The sequence below is a fragment of the Ranitomeya variabilis genome, chromosome 3, assembly GCF_051348905.1.
Source record: "Ranitomeya variabilis isolate aRanVar5 chromosome 3, aRanVar5.hap1, whole genome shotgun sequence".
NCBI classification, from domain to species: Eukaryota; Metazoa; Chordata; class Amphibia; order Anura; family Dendrobatidae; genus Ranitomeya; species Ranitomeya variabilis.
Genome location: NC_135234.1, coordinates 94,613,153 through 94,629,814, shown reverse-complemented (window position 1 = coordinate 94,629,814; position 16,662 = coordinate 94,613,153). Strand labels below are relative to the sequence as shown.

Below are 16,662 nucleotides of genomic sequence, written 5' to 3'. Positions count from 1 at the left end.
TGTGTTATTTGACAATTTCTACTGTGGGTCAATTGATGCCAGTTTTCATAGTGTCTACCCCAATTTTAGCTGTTTGTGAAGCTTTTTGTCACCCCTTAAGGTGTTGTGTATATGTTTGGTTTGGTCTTCTATTGAATCCAATGGTGTTCGGTTACGTTCAGCGAACATCTAATTGTTTGGCGAATCGAACCAAACCGAGCCTTGAAAGGTTCAATCATCTCTAGTGGTTACTACAGTGGGGACACGAAGCTAGCTTTCTCCAGCTAAAGCAGCTGTTTATCAGGTGTGCCAAAATTCAGACCTCCAATGATAAGCTGATCACTAATGCATTTTGAAGGGGTTATTGCTAATCATATTGTGTATACATACTGTACATTGCATGCATCAAGTTAAGGCTGTATTCACACAGTGTTTAGGAATTATGTTGAAGTGTATGCCCACGCTTTAGTCTTATTGTAATTGTATTTCTGCATATAATTGTATTTCTCTCTGTAATTGTATTTCTGTACATTTGCAAATGCCTGCCATTAACTTTGATTGAAAAAATATACACATCAATTGTTCACCTAGCCATAGCAGTGGTTAATATGGAACATCACATATTATATCTGTACCTTTTCTTAAAAAGAGACAGAGATACAATATTTAAGAATATTTTCACAAGTGCTCTTATCATGCATGTCATGTTACAGCACGTTGAAGCTTTTTATGTCAAGCTAACCTGGATTCCATTTTGCTACAGTTACATAAAAACATTTACAAAATCAGCAAAGAGACAGATTTGTTTTTTTCATTTTTTCTTATTTTTCCCAAGGTTCTAGCCTTTAATTACTTTGTTATTACACCTGCAAACCTCCTAGTCTTTGATTGGACTTAAGCCTCTATCTCCCTGGGGAATATGCTTATAATACTGTGAATTCCTTTGTTAGTCTATTGAAACTGTTTTGAGCTTTGGTTGAGCTTTGCAAACACAGCCTCTTTAACCCTTTCTGCCAGCTGATGGAATAGTACGTCAGCTGGCAGATCCCCCGCTTTGAGGTGGACTCCGGCGGTGAGCCCACCTCAAAGCCGCGAGATGTCAGCTGTTTTGTACAGCTGACATGTGTGCGCAATGAGCGCGAGCGGAATCGCGATCCGCTCGCGCCGATTAACTAGTTAAATGCCGCCGTCAAACGCTGACAGCGGCATTTAACTACCACGCGGCCGGAAGTGCTCGCACCGCTGACCCCGTCACATGATCTGGGGTCATCGGTGCATTGCTATAACAACCAGAGGTCTCCTTGAGACCTCTATGGTTGTTGATGGCCGATTGCTTTAAGCGCCACCCTGTGGTCGGCGTTCAAAGTACACCTGCATTTCTGCTACATAGAGGTGATCTGTACTTCACCTCTATGTGGCAGAGCCAATCGAGTTGTGCATGCTTCTAGCCTCCTATGGAGGCTATTGAAGCATGCCAAAATTTAAAAAAAAGTGTTTAAAAATATAAAAAAATAAAAAATATATAAAAGTTCAAATCACCCCCCTTTCACCCCAATCAAAATAAAACAATAAAAAAAAATTAAACCTACACATATTTGGTATCGCTGCATTCAGAATCGCCCAATCTATCAACGAAAATAAAGGATTAACCTGATCGCTAAATGGCGTAGCAAGAAAAAAAATCATTGGTCGCCGCAACATTGCATTAAAATGCAATAACGGGTGATCAAAAGAACATATCTGCACCAAAATGATATCATTAAAAACGCCAGCTCGTCACGCAAAAAATAAGCCCTCACTCGACCCCAGATCACGAAAATTGGAGACGCTACGGGTAACGGAAAATGGCACAATTTATTTATTTTTTTTAGCAAATTTTGGATTTTTTTTTACCACTTAGATAAAAGAGAACCTAGACATGTTTGGTGTCTATGAACTCATAATGACCTGGAGAATCTTAATGGCAGGTCACTTTTAGCATTTAGAGAACCTAGCAAAAAAGCCAAACAAAAAGTGTGCGATTGCACTTTTTTTGCAATTTCATCGCACTTGGAATTTTTTTCCCGTTTTATATTACATGACATGGTAAAAACAATGGTATCATTCAAAATTACATCTCATCCCTCAAAAAATAAGCCCTCACATGGCCATATTGACGGAAAAATAAAAAAGTTATAGCTCTGGGAACAAGGGGAGCAAAGCAAAAAACAAAAATGAAAAAACGGAAAAAGCTCCAGGGGTGAAGGGGTTAATGTCCAAGTGACCTTAACCTTTTTGTTTAGGGTAAATATAGTGGTAAATGATGATAACTGCCTATTTAACTACACACAGCTGTGTCAAACTTTGTAGGTAACTTACTTTGTAAAAATGGACCCCAAATTATCCCTTTAGATGAGGCATATGCATGCCTTGCTGTTGTTTATCTACAGATGGTGCAAAAGGATGAAGCCGTAGAATTTTCACAAAGTGGGGTGCAAAAAATATCCCTGCTTGGGGTGTATTATGAGCTTAAAACATGATCTTTGAACATGAAGAATGTATTGTTTTTCAACAAGGAATGAAGAAAGTCCCCTTTTTGTCTGCAGCTGGTTTGCTAATCATAAAATGATTAGGTAGTTACAAATGCTTTTCATCAAGTCATCCAAAAATGATCCTCATTTTTGGGAAGACAAAATAGCAGTACTGTTTTCAAAGTGAAAGAGTTATGGCTTGTTATCACCAAGCCTTACAAAAATTAGCCCTATTTTGGCAGTTGTTTTATGTTTGTGTACATTTCCAAGCATCAGTAGTACTGTTTAGCACTATGAAGCTGTCATGCATGTTGGTTGCACACGTCATTCATGGATCCACTGTGCCAAAGGGTCAGGCTTGCATAGGAGGGGTGTAGCTAAGTAGCTACCTGATGTTCATTGAAGCTCCTGATGGTAGAATCGGACTTGAGCTTCAGGTAGTCACCAGGTACCCATCCTATGCAGTCACAGGTACTGTATCTGCTGACTCCATGGGTAAGGTTCATAGACACAAACATGGACTCAGGCTCTGTTCAGACTACTCCTCAGGCTGGACTGATACTGACAATGAGTCAAAGACAGAACTGCATTCGAATACTGGTATAACAGTCCGAACAATGTGGAATGCAGGGTTAGGTACATGTTCAGACACATGAGTGTCGAGAACTGGTTCAGGAACTGCCAGAGTGGCTTCAGAGTTCAGGTACCATTGATGCAGTTTTGGATTCACGTACCACCAGATGAGGTTTCAGGATTTAGGCCCTGGTCGCACAAGCACCATGTGTTTGGATTCAGGCCTGTCTACACAAGGATTAAGGATGCAGGTTCAGCCACTGGCTGCATAAGGGCCGGGGTTCGGGTTCAGGCACTGACCACACATGGACCAGGGAACCTAACAACTCTATGGTAGGACACCAACACACTAATGAATTAACGTTGCTTTGGCACCTACCTACAGAGGAGGGTGCCCTTTATAATATATGCCTCACAGCCATTGGCTGTGACCATATAAAGGATTTTTGTGGATATTGTCCACACTGCTGAGCAAACAGAAATCCAGACGTATTGATGAAAAGTAATGGTGGTTTTATTCAATGCGTTTCAAAGTCTGTATATGACTTCTTCCTCAGGAAATACTACATGGATTTCTATTTGTTCAGCAGCGCGAACAATATCCACAAAAATCATTTATATGGTTCCTGATATGGTCAATCCTTGACCCGTGGATCTGCGGCAGCTGACGCTTGTATGCCCTATCAATGGGGCACCAGGTGAGCAGTTTTCTGAATAACAGATTCTGAAATTGTTGGATAAGACCCTATGTGTGCTTCTTCTCTCCCATAGTTTTTTTTTTTTTAGACATTGGCTGTGGGCATTTACTCAGTGCACGTGCTGCCCCTTTAAGAACAAGAGCGTGCACTCACTGGTCGTGCCACAGGGAACATAGCATGGCATGCATGGAGCAGGAAGCAGTGAGCATGCCAAGGAAGTGCCGAGCAGCGAGGAGGTGACAAAACTGCTACAGCAGTGAGTATGTTGGCATCCCTGCATGGAAGAAGAAGGGGAAACATGCAGGGACCAGCGTTAGTGTTAAAATACCCACTTACGCCCCCCTTTCTCAAGCCCACGATGACTCTCGGCACAAGAAATGGATCCAGACTCTTCTTCATGGACTCCCATGGCTTCTCTTCAGGACCATGTTCACTCCAATCCACGTCACAAATAGTGACATCTCTCACCATCTTCACAACTAAGATGCTTCTCTCCATCAAGAAATCCTGAGAGTGGGAAAAAGCAGGCATAGTACCAGAAATCTTGCATTTCAAAAGCTCTCTCTGGTGAGACTAGCTGCCACCCTGGAGGATTCAAATACCAACTGGAGTTCCTCCACCTGGTTGATGGGGAGCAGAGACTTGGAAGATGTTACAGCCTGGACACTGTCATCATCTGACCACCAAGAATGTGAAGATACCTTCTCTGAGTCCATCTTCGGCCTGGTCCCCAAGAAGATCAGTCATTGATGCAGATGGGGTTCCTGGGAATAGATTATTGTAACAATCGTCATGTGGGGACATCACCTCTGCTTCCCTTTCTTCAGAGATGCCAGCATACAGCGACTCGGCAACTATCAGACCTGCGGAGAAGATGGCGACACTGATGATTGAACTGGACATATAGGGATCCGACACCTCTTATGACTTAACTGTCCCCAATGAAGCACTTCTCAGAACCTCCAGACTAGAATGGGCACTTGAGTTCTCAGCTCTGGAAGACTCACAGAAAGTGGATAAAAATAAGCCAAAGAGAACATAGAAGGTGATCTTCTCTGTATGCAATGCTCCAATCTGGAACTCTAGATGTTCAGAAATGACTCAATTGTTTCTGGGTAGGGCTCGTCCATTACCAGACAACACCTTTACTGGATTCTGGAGCTGTTCAACGAGAAACAGACACCGATTTTCTAGGCTTGAAGTAAGAACTTTCCCACTGAATCAAAGTCTCCACTTGCTACGAATACAGTCAGAGTTACATGTAAAGAGGAAACACTCTGCCAAGGGCAGCCACTCCCACTGGTGCAAGGTTTTGGATTTTACAGACTTCTTAGGACAAAGACAGCCCATATTTTCCACACAACCGCAGCAATACCGCAATCCTTCAACACAACAGTGTTCTAGCTCTGCTGCTCAGATTCCCAAACACTGTCAACCTCCATAGATTCCGTATGGGCAGCTGCCTCATGATGCTGGTGAACAGGTGGTTTCTGGAAGGACAGAGCCAGACTTGATGGCCGTCTCACACGTATCACCTATCTGTTCTGCTCCTGGGCATTGGGAAGGGAAGATTTTGTGGAAGATTCAAGACTCGGCTCATTGAAGACCTTTCAGAAGGCCACCAGGAAGGCTTGTAAGTCTGAGGTCACTAAATCGTCTCTCTCCCATAGGGGGTGAGCCATACTAAGGCATCTCCTGCTAGGTGGGACATAAGGAATCCCACCTTAGCCCAATCGCAATGCAAATGATGGTCCATAAATTCATAGTGCTACATACACTGATTCGGATCCCCATCGTACCGTGGCAGATCACACAGGACAGGTTCCATCAGTACAACTTATAGATTGCATAGACACCCCCATAGGGACTGAAACTTGGGCAGTTGCAGCAAATGTCAGGGCTTCCAATTGGGCAACCAGTGTCTGTAGATAGAAAAAATGTCATCTTCTTGCTCTCGCTGATGGCTCAACTGTTGATAAGCTCCGAGCATAAGGAAACCTGGAGATCAGTGGGAGCCATGGCCAAAGCAAACTGTCATGCACGCAAGTGGCACACGTGGTTCGTGGACCCACTGTGCCATGGGGCCAGGCTTGCCTAGGAGGGGCATAGCTAAGTAGTTACCTGATGCTCACTGAATCTCCTGATGGTGAAGTTAGGCTTGAGCAGTAAGTATCCACCAGGAACCACTCCTAGGCAGTCCACAGTGCTGCAGCTGCTAACCCCAGGGGTCAGGTTCGCAGAGACAGACTCAGGCTCCATTCAGACTACTCCTCAGGTAGGACAGATGCTAAAGCGGATTCACAGACAGAACTGGATTCGGAGACTGGTATAACAGTTTGGATAATGCAGGGATAGGAACATGTTCAGACACATGGGTTTCAGGAACTAGTTCAGGTACTGCCGGAGCAGCCACAGAGTTTAGGTACTGCCGATGCGGTTTCGGATTCACATAACTCCGGATGCAGTTTCAGGATTCAGGCCATGACCTCAAAAGGACAAGGGGTTTGGGTTCAGACACTGTCAGCACAAAGACCACGGTTTCAGGTTCTGGTACTGGCGATTGGTTGGGGACATTTACCCTTTAAGAACAGGGGAGCGTGTGCCACCGCAAATACAGCGTGACACGCACAGGGGCAGGAAGCAGGAAGCATGCCGAGGACATGCCAAGTGATATGGATGTGACATCACTGCCACGGTGGATAGTATATCGGCATCCCTCCATAAAGGGGGAAGGGAATCATGCAGTGGTACTGCCATGAATATTAAAGTACCCTCCCTTACTCATTTCCTATCTCAAGCCCTCGAGGACTCTCTGCAGAAGAAGTGGATCAAGACTCTTCTTCAAAGAATCCCATGATTTTACTTTAGGACTGTGCTCACTTCAATCCACTAGTACCAGGATTTTTCTATTGTTAAATCTCTCTCCCTCTGGTGAGACTAGCTACCACCGTGGAGAATTCAAGGACCAACTGGAGTTCCTCCTCCTGTTTGATGGACAGCAGAGACTTGGAAAATGCCATCACCTTGACACTATCGTCATCTGACTACCTAGACCAGGGGACATAACAACTCATTAGTAGGACACAAACACGTTAATGAATTGACGTTGCTTCTGCACCTCCCTATTGGATAAGGTGCTATATACTAAATGCCTCCCAGCTGTTGGTTGGGGCATTTACACAGTGCACTTGCTGCCTCTTTAAGAACAGGGGAGCATGCGCATGCACTAGGTGTCACCGCAAACGCAGCATTACATGCAGATAGGCAGAAAGCAGGGAGCACGCCGAGGATGTGTTGAGTGATGGTGAGGGGAAAACCCATCAGCGGCGTTAAGCATGTCGGCATCACTGCATGGAGAGGTAAGGGGAACCACGCTGGGTCACCAGCATTAGTGTTCAAGAAGCACAATAGTAAGCCAGCCGAAGTGTGACTGACGTACCTGATCAGTGGCTATGTCAAAAGCAGAATGATGGAGAATTAAGATGGGGCAGGCAAGGAGATGTGTGGAGGTTTACGGCCAGCAATGGCAGCCACAGCAGTAACAGTAATACATTATAGATGACATAAAAAAGTGTAAAAGCCTCCTCACTGTGATAAGGTGTACTCAATCAGAATTGTCCTATCTCTAGTATTTTGTTTCTTATTTACGAGCAGGCCTCAATAGACAGAGGCAGAGCAGAACCAAGTTCTGACTGTTTTGCACCTGCCAGTGGAAAGCTATATAGACATGATGCACAGTCCAAAAATGGGGGACACACCCCTATATGTACATAATACAAAGAACTAAAGCAAAACTAAGAAATAGGCCACCATACCTGTTGGTTGGTTTAAGTGCAATATGTAGGTGCACATTCATACTGTGGCTATTTACTGGCAAAACCTAGGATATAAACAATGAGCAAATGCCTTACAGTAATGGGATTGCTTTTGAATGAAAAGTATCCCCTATGTTATTTACATGTACTATTGCTATTTACCGTATTTTCTGGCGTATAAGACGACTTTTTAATCCCTAAAAATTGTCCCAAAAGTCGGGGGTCGTCTTATACGCCGGGTACGGCGTGTGCAGGGAGCGATCCTTCAGGCCCTGGGATCCATATTCATGTAAAAAATAAAGAACAAAAATAAAAAATATGGATGTACTCACCCCTCCGAGAAGCCTGGCTGTCACCGCTGCAAGCGTCTTCCTCCTTTCCTAAGAATTGCAGAGCGTGAAAGACCTTCGATGACGTCACGGTCAGGTGACCGGTCACATGAGCGGTCACAGACCAATCACAAGACCGTGACGTCATCGAAGGTCCTTCACGCTCTGCAATTCTTAGGAAAGGAGGCAGATGCTTGCAGCGGTGACAGCCAGGCTTCTCGGAGGGGTGAGTATATCCATATTTTTTATTTTTATTCTTTATTTTTTACATGAATATGGATCCCAGGGCCTGAAGGAGAGTCTCCTCTCCTTCAGACCCTGGGAACCACACGCCGTGTAAGATGACTGGGCTTATAAGATGACCCCCGTCTTATACAGCAGGCATATCCCAAATTCCATATTTTATATGGAAAAGTTGGGGGTCGTCTTATACGCCCAGTCATCTTATACACCAGAAAATACGGTACTTACTTACTGCAGGTTATTTACTCATTGTTTTTACAATCCCTTCTCTTACAAGGAGAAACTGTTGAAAGAAAATCAGAGAAACATGGGTAGTTATGTATATAGCTACTAGAGTAGTAGGTATATATATGTAATGTGTACACTTGGTGAGCTATAATATACAGACTGCTGTCGACTCTTGGCCGGATCACAACACAGGTCCTTAAAAGTGCTGTGCTTTCTGAAATGCACCAGATTGTCGAAATGGCAGATGAAACATCTGGTCCATTATGCCAAATCTACTGTATGTGTTGCTGGTGCAGCCACCTCAGCTACTTGTTGGAGCTCTAATGCTTGTACAAGCAGGAAAATGAAGTGTTGATTAAAGAGGGCTTACTGATTATTTGTGTGGGAGGCAAACATTTGCTCTGCGAAAGCTTTGCAGAATAGGCAACAGAGCTTATCTGGTAAGTAAGACAATTTGAAGTCCCTTTTGGAAGTAGTAAAATATAATATAGACACAATTACTTGTTGTGTGCAGTTCAACATGAAAAATTTAGTGAAAAGTCCACCCACAGTCTTTTGATGGTGGGCAGTGCAAATTCTGAGTTTGCAGCAATGTCTTTCAGTGGGCAGCTAGAGAACACGGAGAGTATAATAATAATAATCTTTATTTATATAACACCAACATATTCCGCAGCACTTTACAATTCAACGGTTTATATACAAGTCATAAGTAACAAAGTTAAAGATAATACAATAATGAAAGCAAAAATAATGAAGACCCTGCTCATAAGAGCTTACAATCTACAATGAGGTGAGGGGAGACACAAAGTATAGGGTCTTATATATATATATATATATATATATATATATATATATATATATATATATATAATAATGGTCCAGCCATCTTGAGGGAATGGAGATAGATAAAGGCTGCATGAGCTGGTCACCAGCCGGCATGTGTGGTGCTTTTGGGTGCGGTGGGGTTTGATGGAGAGCTATGTTCAGAGGGCTATATAAAAAAAGGCTTTGATTAGGGAGAATGATGGGTCGCTCTAAACAGATGTGTGAGAAAACAGAAAGCGTGAATAATTTCTTCCGGCTCGTATGTTTCAGGCTACAAAGCCGCAAATTAACTCTATAAGGTCATTAACATCATTGGCAATGCATAGCAACATTGGCAATGCCGCTATTTCTATTGGACACAGTGATCACGTGATTTCTGAACAAAGCAGAGCTAATGTCTCATAGCAGAAGCAAAAACAAGGCTCAGAAAAAATTTTCTATATTGCGTTCCCAAAAAATTAATATAAATGACATAGCAAATTTCTATAAAACCCCTAAAAAATGCTGACGAAAAAACAATTTTGCACAATGTTGCTGTCAATCACCGATAGAGGGGCACTGATGGGTTAATATGTCAGCCAGCGGCATCCTAAAGACACCTATGGCTGCCACTTGTCGATGGGTTTCATTGGAGAATTTAATTTGCTCTACATACTATTTATATAGAACAGTAGTATTGCAGTGCATTAAACCATTGCAGCCTCAATCTTGCTATGATCAATAAAAATAAAGTACAGAATAAAGACAAGTTTTAAAATATAAAAATACCAAATTATAAAAATCACTCCTTTCTCCTAATTTGAAAAGAAAACAATTAAAAAAAAAAAACCATCTAAAAAATGTAAATGCCAGAATTGCGTCTTTTCTGGAGACAAACCTCCTTTAAAAAATTAACTACAAAGTTATCAAAATACTGTATATCTGGTCCACATAAAAGCATACATTTTTCATGAGTTGCATTTTTTTTCACAATTTGACCCCACTTAGAATTTTTTTCTCCACTGCTTTGTAATAGTATTCAGGTACTGAGTGTGTCACCACTGAACAGACAGACCAACAGTTGAGGGGTTTATTAACAGGAATCAGGTTCTCCTCACAGGGAGGAAGCAGTAGAATATAACTAACAATAAAACAGTGCAAAAATATGGGAGTCAAACAGTGTAACAGAAGTAAGCAGGATTTCTTGAGAAAAAAACACTTATCAGTCTGATGGGGACTTGCTTGAAGGATCGTCTTCTCCAATGTAGGCGCCGAGAAACAGCGGCACTTGTCTTCCCTCTGTTGTCCGTGGGCTGAGTAGTCTCTAGGAACCCGCTGCCTGGGGTTTCGGGAGTTAATGTGTTATGCACAGGCTCTGAGTCTTTAGCTTTTACAGCACAGCCTATCCCAGGAAAACGATGGTCAGTCTATTATTAAGTCTCTCACCAGGAATCAGGGGCTCTGCACTGATACCGTGGTTACCAGGGATCACAGTCTCTGCACTGATACCATGGGTACCAGGGGGTCACAGTCTCTGCACGTGCCAATGTCTCTGCACGAGTCTCAAGGCACCCCTTTCCAGTCACAGCAAAGTCCGCTTTCATGTACTCACAAGATGCAGTCTTTCTGGGCAATCTCCCCCGGACTCTTCTTGTGCTTCACCTCCTTACAGCTTAGCATATTATATAGCAAAATAAATGGTGTCATTGAGAATTAAATCTAAAAAAAAAATCAAAAGTAGTACCCATTTGGCTTTGCAAATGTAAAAAACAAAAAGGCTATGGCTCTGGAAGAGGGGCAGGAAAAAACTAAAATGCAAAAATGAAAATTGGCTGCTTCAGAAAGTGATTAAGGGCTTATTATTCCCATATATGTAAAAAAGACATGTTTGTGAAAAAGTATGTGCTAAATAAAAAAAAAAAATGAAAAAAAAAAACAGTCCTCGATGTAAGTTCAAAAGAAGTTTGCACCAGTGGATCATTTGCATGACTGCAATTTATGGAGCAAGACCACACTTCACACTCTATCTCACTGATCTTACGCTCCTTCCTGGGAGCCAACTCCTTTTACATTCAATTTTAAAGAGTAACTAATCTTTCAGACTATCTTATTTCTATTAACTTTGCAGATAAATGCTATTTCATGTCATGAATGGAGAACGGCAGTGTTCTTCAATGAATGTATATGATGCAAAAACATTACATTGCACTAAGCAAAGACATTTAAATCCTAAGGCTAAGTTCACACCAGTGTATGAAAAAATCCTTTGCTTTCATCAAGAAAGAAACAGACAATTTTTTATTGTCAGCTCTATGGAATCTGTTTTTATAAATCAACATTAAAATTTACAAGACCAAACACAGTTTCCTATGTTAAGAATTGCAATGTATCCATAAAAATTGGATGTTATACGGTTGATCCATATGGGTTCCAATTCTATTTTGCATACTCATACACTTTGGTAGGCAAGTCTCATCCAAAATACAGAAGATACTAGTGCATGCTGCAGTTTTTTTCATGTGGACATTAGGTCCACGTAAGGGAATAGTCAAATAGTCATCTGCACTGCCCCACTGAACAATTTTGGCCTGACTTTTGTCAGTTTTTTTCTACAGACATCACTCAGATCGAAAATATATGGTTGTGTGAATGTATCCTTAAAGGGGTTGTGTTTTTCAAATCGATAAGTCTGCAGTCAATCTGTGTGACTGCAGACTTGTGAATCCTCCCAGTGTATGCACTGTGCACTGATGGGATTCATCGGTTCCTGAGCTGGGACCCAAGGATATGTATGAGTTATATATTATCCCCGCCAAAGCCGTCCAATGGGCACGGCCTCGCTCCATACATTTGTATGGAGCAAGGTCACACCCTCTAGTTTGCCGTGCCCACTGAATGCTGAGTCACTAGTCGGGGTGCAGCCTCGTTCAATACAAGTGTATGGAGCAAGGCCATGCCCACTGGCTGGGCTCTGGCTGGGAGTATAATGCATCCACACCCTTCGGTCCCGGCTCAGAAATCGGTGAATCCTCGCAGCACGCAATGTGTGAGCTGGGATGGATTCATAAGTCTGCAGTCACACAGAGTGACTGCAGACTTATCGATTTGAATCTGACAACCCCGTTTAGTGTAAAATATTCTTATGCAACTGAAACTTGTCTGCAAGGTTCACACCTAGCTATCCTGATCATTCAGACCCAAGCATGTCAAGGTTGAGGAACTGCATTAGACCACGTTCACATGTTTAGTATTTGGTCAGTATTGTACCTCAGTATCTGTAGACTAAAACCAGCAGTGGAACATTCAGAGGCAAAGTATAACAGAAACACATCACCACTTCTGCATTTTTTACCCACTCCTGAATTTAGCTTACAAATACTGATGTAAAATGATGACCAAATGAATGTGTGAATGTGGCCTTGGCTGTATTCATGCATTGTGGCTGTAAAACCATTTCACTTTTGCTGCAATTTTTTAAAAATGCACCTTGGGGGCAGCATGCGATTCCTGCCTTATAAAACGTTACGTCATTGACTACAATCAGATAAAATGTCGTCTGTAAGTCATTTTAATTAATGTCAGTAAATGCACAGCCAATAACATCCAGTGACCTGATGCTGCAGTCAAAAAATAGGTCTCAGTGGTCAGGAAAGATAAGATATCACTTCCATTACTGGCTGAAAACATCAGGATGGTCTTCGTTAGGCTACTTTCACACTAGCGTCATTTGCAATACGTCGCAATGCGTCGTTTAGGAGAAAAAACGCATCCTGCAAAGTTGTCTGCAGGATGTGTTTTTTCCCATAGACTTATATTACCGATGCATTGTGACGTATTGCCACACATCGCAACGTCTTGCGACGGTTGCATCATGGTTTGGCGGACCGTCGGCACAAAAATTTTTTACATGTAACATTTTTTTGGCGCGTCGTGTCCACCATTTTCGACTACACATGCACGGCCGAAACTCTGCCCCCTCCTCCCCGGACCTTACAATGGGGCAGCGGAAGCGTCGTAAGCTTCCGCTGCCCATATCGAGCATCACTTTCACAACGCGCGTCGGCACGTCGAGCCGACGCATAGCGACGGCCCCGTGCCGACGCTAGTGTGAAAGCAGCCTTAGAGCGATGAACCTTGTGAGCATAGGTCTGATTATCTTATGTCTATACACAGACAGACTGTCTGTTATGTGACTGTCTATACAGGAAGTTTAACTTATTTTGGACAACCCCTATCAGCACTGCACAGTATAGCGCTCTTCTTTAGACAAGGTATGGGAGTATTTATGTGCTTGGTATGCTGACATTTATGTACTGAATGGTTCTATTATTTGCCTGCATTAAGTGAACAGTGTGTTGCTGTATTGTTTGCTTAATATGTTGTAATATTGGGCACTTATGTTATGTGGTGGCATTATTTGATTTTGTGATATTATTAGTGCCATGTATATTCCTCTTAGTTTGGTTCTATGTGAAGGCTTTAGAGTACTTTATTTTTCTAAAGAAATTCAAAAGTTGTGTTCTAAAAATGTTGCTTTTAAAAGCTTTTTTACCACTTGGCGCATTGAAGCTCCAGGCTCATTACACTTTAAATCTGTCACAAGATGTGACAATAAAAATTCACTGTATTATATATGTTTAAATTAAACATTTTAGCTTAGAAATTTTTCTGAATAAATTACTATGTCGTGATTCACTGTTTTTTCAGTCCCAAGACACTGGTTTGAATTTGGGTACAAAGCAGTATATGCTGCTCTCAACATATCTCGCTCTGCCCCGAGGATATCTTTTAGTGATAAGACTGAGCTGGTGAAATGAAAAGTGACATTTCATGTCAAGTGCTGTTAAGTCTATGTCATTTCAATTTTCAAACAGATTGAGCTGGCAAAAAATAAATGGCATTTTTCAGTAGCTCTGAATGGATGCTAGAAGAATGGGGATCTGATTGCTACCCATTGAGTTTATAGTCATACTCTCAGTAATGGAACACATGAGTGTTGTTTAGAAATATCATGCACATGTACAAACGATCTTACATTTCTGGATTGCTGTGGTAGAAGCTGTTCATAGTAGAGTAAGCGGTCCAATTCTGAACAAAGAAAAAAAATCTCATTATGCAAAAGTTTGATTAAGATAAATCGTGATCTGCATAGAAGTTACAACATAACATAGAATATCACAGCATATCATAAACAGTCATACCCCGACTTGTATCAATTAAACCAGGTTGGGACTATCCGTTCACCTCAATGGACTATCATCTTCCTAAGCTTGTCGTTACCGCCTCTCTGTATGCATGCCACAGGTGGGGTAGTTGAAACTGGAAGCTCTGAATGCACAGCTGCTCTGATCCCGGCGAGTCAGCCGAAGGGTGAGACTAGGTAATGTCCACCATTTTGGATATTTTGTTGGGTCTGTTCTATGTGTTATATGCCCATTTTGTGGTTTAAAAAGTATTGTCATACTGTTTTACCCTCACACTGTGTTGTCTGAGTAGCATTATGCCCACGAAAAAAGGAAAGCGGGCGTTCAGTGGGATGACCCCTGGTCCATGCAGTTTCAGCTAGCAGACTGGGACACCCGTCGACCCCTTTGTGTCTCCACAGCCCCAAACTATGGACACACTCCTTGGGAAGCTATTTAAGTGTAATTTCTTATTTCGCTATGTGGGAAACCAGCGACCATTTTGTCTTTTCAGTCTCCATTTTATGCTGTAAATCTATCACGCACAACTTTTACACAGAAACCTTCCCCCCTACACATTCCAAGTCCCTTGCATTCTGGATCGAACCAGACACTTAGGCACAACTATGTCTGAATCTCACAAAACAGTTTCTTGCTTGTTGGCATAAATCCCTTTCTAACAGGTGTGTATATAAACCCCACCCATATTTAATTAAAGTGAAATCTTATGCTGGACACTAAGTGTGTGTACTGTATTGATTCTCCAAGCTCGATCATCACAACACCTTTAATCCGGCCTTGCTCATCAACTCTGGTGGCCCTTTATGCCCACAGTTGCAGCAGGGATTAAGTTCATTTTGCTTCTTATGCATTTGGGCGATTAGTTGGCACCTTCTTAAACATCTGCCTTTTATATGAGCGATGACTCTCTCAGTACCAAGAACTACCTAGGGTTTAATAGGGTAAGAAGGTAGTGTTGAAATGGCCACGTAAAAGCTGTTATGCCACATATGATTGATGTATAGTATGCATATTGGAGTTAAAATGGTCATAATTAGAGATGAGTGAATATTTAAATATTCCGTTTGGCTAGCAGACAAAAAATGCAATGTATGCCTGCAAAGTGAGAACTTGGACACCCAAGAACCAGGCGTCTGACAGAGATAACAGACTGTTTCAATATACGGCCTGTTTTTTGTTTTAAATATTTTTGAACCACAAAATAGTGTATAGACCAAGGCTAGCAAAAAAAAAAATACAATGTATGCCTGAAAAGCAAGAATTTGGAGACCACATATAGACCAGGCATCAGACGGAGATAACAGACTGATCAAAATGTGGCCTTGATTTTTTTGGGCCCACCAAAATTGTGTCAATAAGTAGGCTATGACACTAACAAAAAAAATTGGAGTACTAAAATTGTATAATATTTAGCGCAATGATAAGCGATGCATGTGGCGCACAAATCACAGTGATAAATATAAGAACTGTAGCTAAATATTTTTGGACCAGCTACAGATTTTTTGGGCAGCAAAATGGTGTCCAAAAATGTTGTAAGACACTCCAAAAAATAATATAGTACCAAAAAAAGGCCAGATTTTTCTGCGCACTCACATCTGATGCATGGGACAAATTTATTTAGTTTTTTTTAAATTGTTAGATTTTCACGCTCTTGTATTGCAATGACCTGGCTGTAGTCTGCAGTGTGACCAAGCAAATAAATGTAGGAAAAAAGGGGCTATGGATTGTTTTCTAATAAAATTAGCAGGCATAAGGTGCAAAAAAAAAAAAATTGCCATGGATACCTGCAGCTAGGTACATATAAAATACGCAGCAGCAGGCAGGAATGGAGGAATGGAGGGTTTTGAGGTATGCAGTGAGATCTATATACCCTGTAGAATGTAAGCCCACAAGGGAAGGGTCATCTTCCCTCTGTATCAGTCTGTCATTGTTAGTTTTGTTTACTGTAAGTGATATTTGTATTTTGATGTAACACCATCTCATGTACAGCACCATGGAATTAATGGTGCTATATAAATGAATAATAATACTTACATACAGTGCCTGCATGCCTTGCACTGATGTGGATATGTGCACATACAGTAGACTCCCCTGCCTGCCTAGCACTGCAATCTATGTACCCCCGAATTAGCCCTAAAAAGAACTTTTGGTTTATCAGGATTTGTGGATTGAACACTAGTAGACCCACACTGACTAATAAAAGGACGATTCTGACCCTATCTCAGCAGCAGCTCTCCCTACACTAGCTGAGTCCGGAGCAGAATGTGGCAAGCAGGGCA

General features: G+C 41.9%; 1 long non-coding RNA gene across 2 annotated transcripts in view; it reads right to left on the bottom strand.

The window, feature by feature from the left end:
* LOC143817975 (uncharacterized) overlaps positions 1–14,473 on the bottom strand; it is a 186,873-nt gene extending 172,400 nt beyond the window's left edge. For both annotated transcript variants that reach the window (XR_013224235.1, XR_013224234.1), the window contains exons 1-2: positions 14,381–14,473; positions 14,215–14,267 (exon numbers count right to left, since the gene is read on the bottom strand). This is a non-coding gene — a long non-coding RNA (uncharacterized LOC143817975). The remainder of the gene's footprint in view (positions 1–14,214; positions 14,268–14,380) is intronic.
* Positions 14,474–16,662: the final 2,189 nt, after the last annotated feature.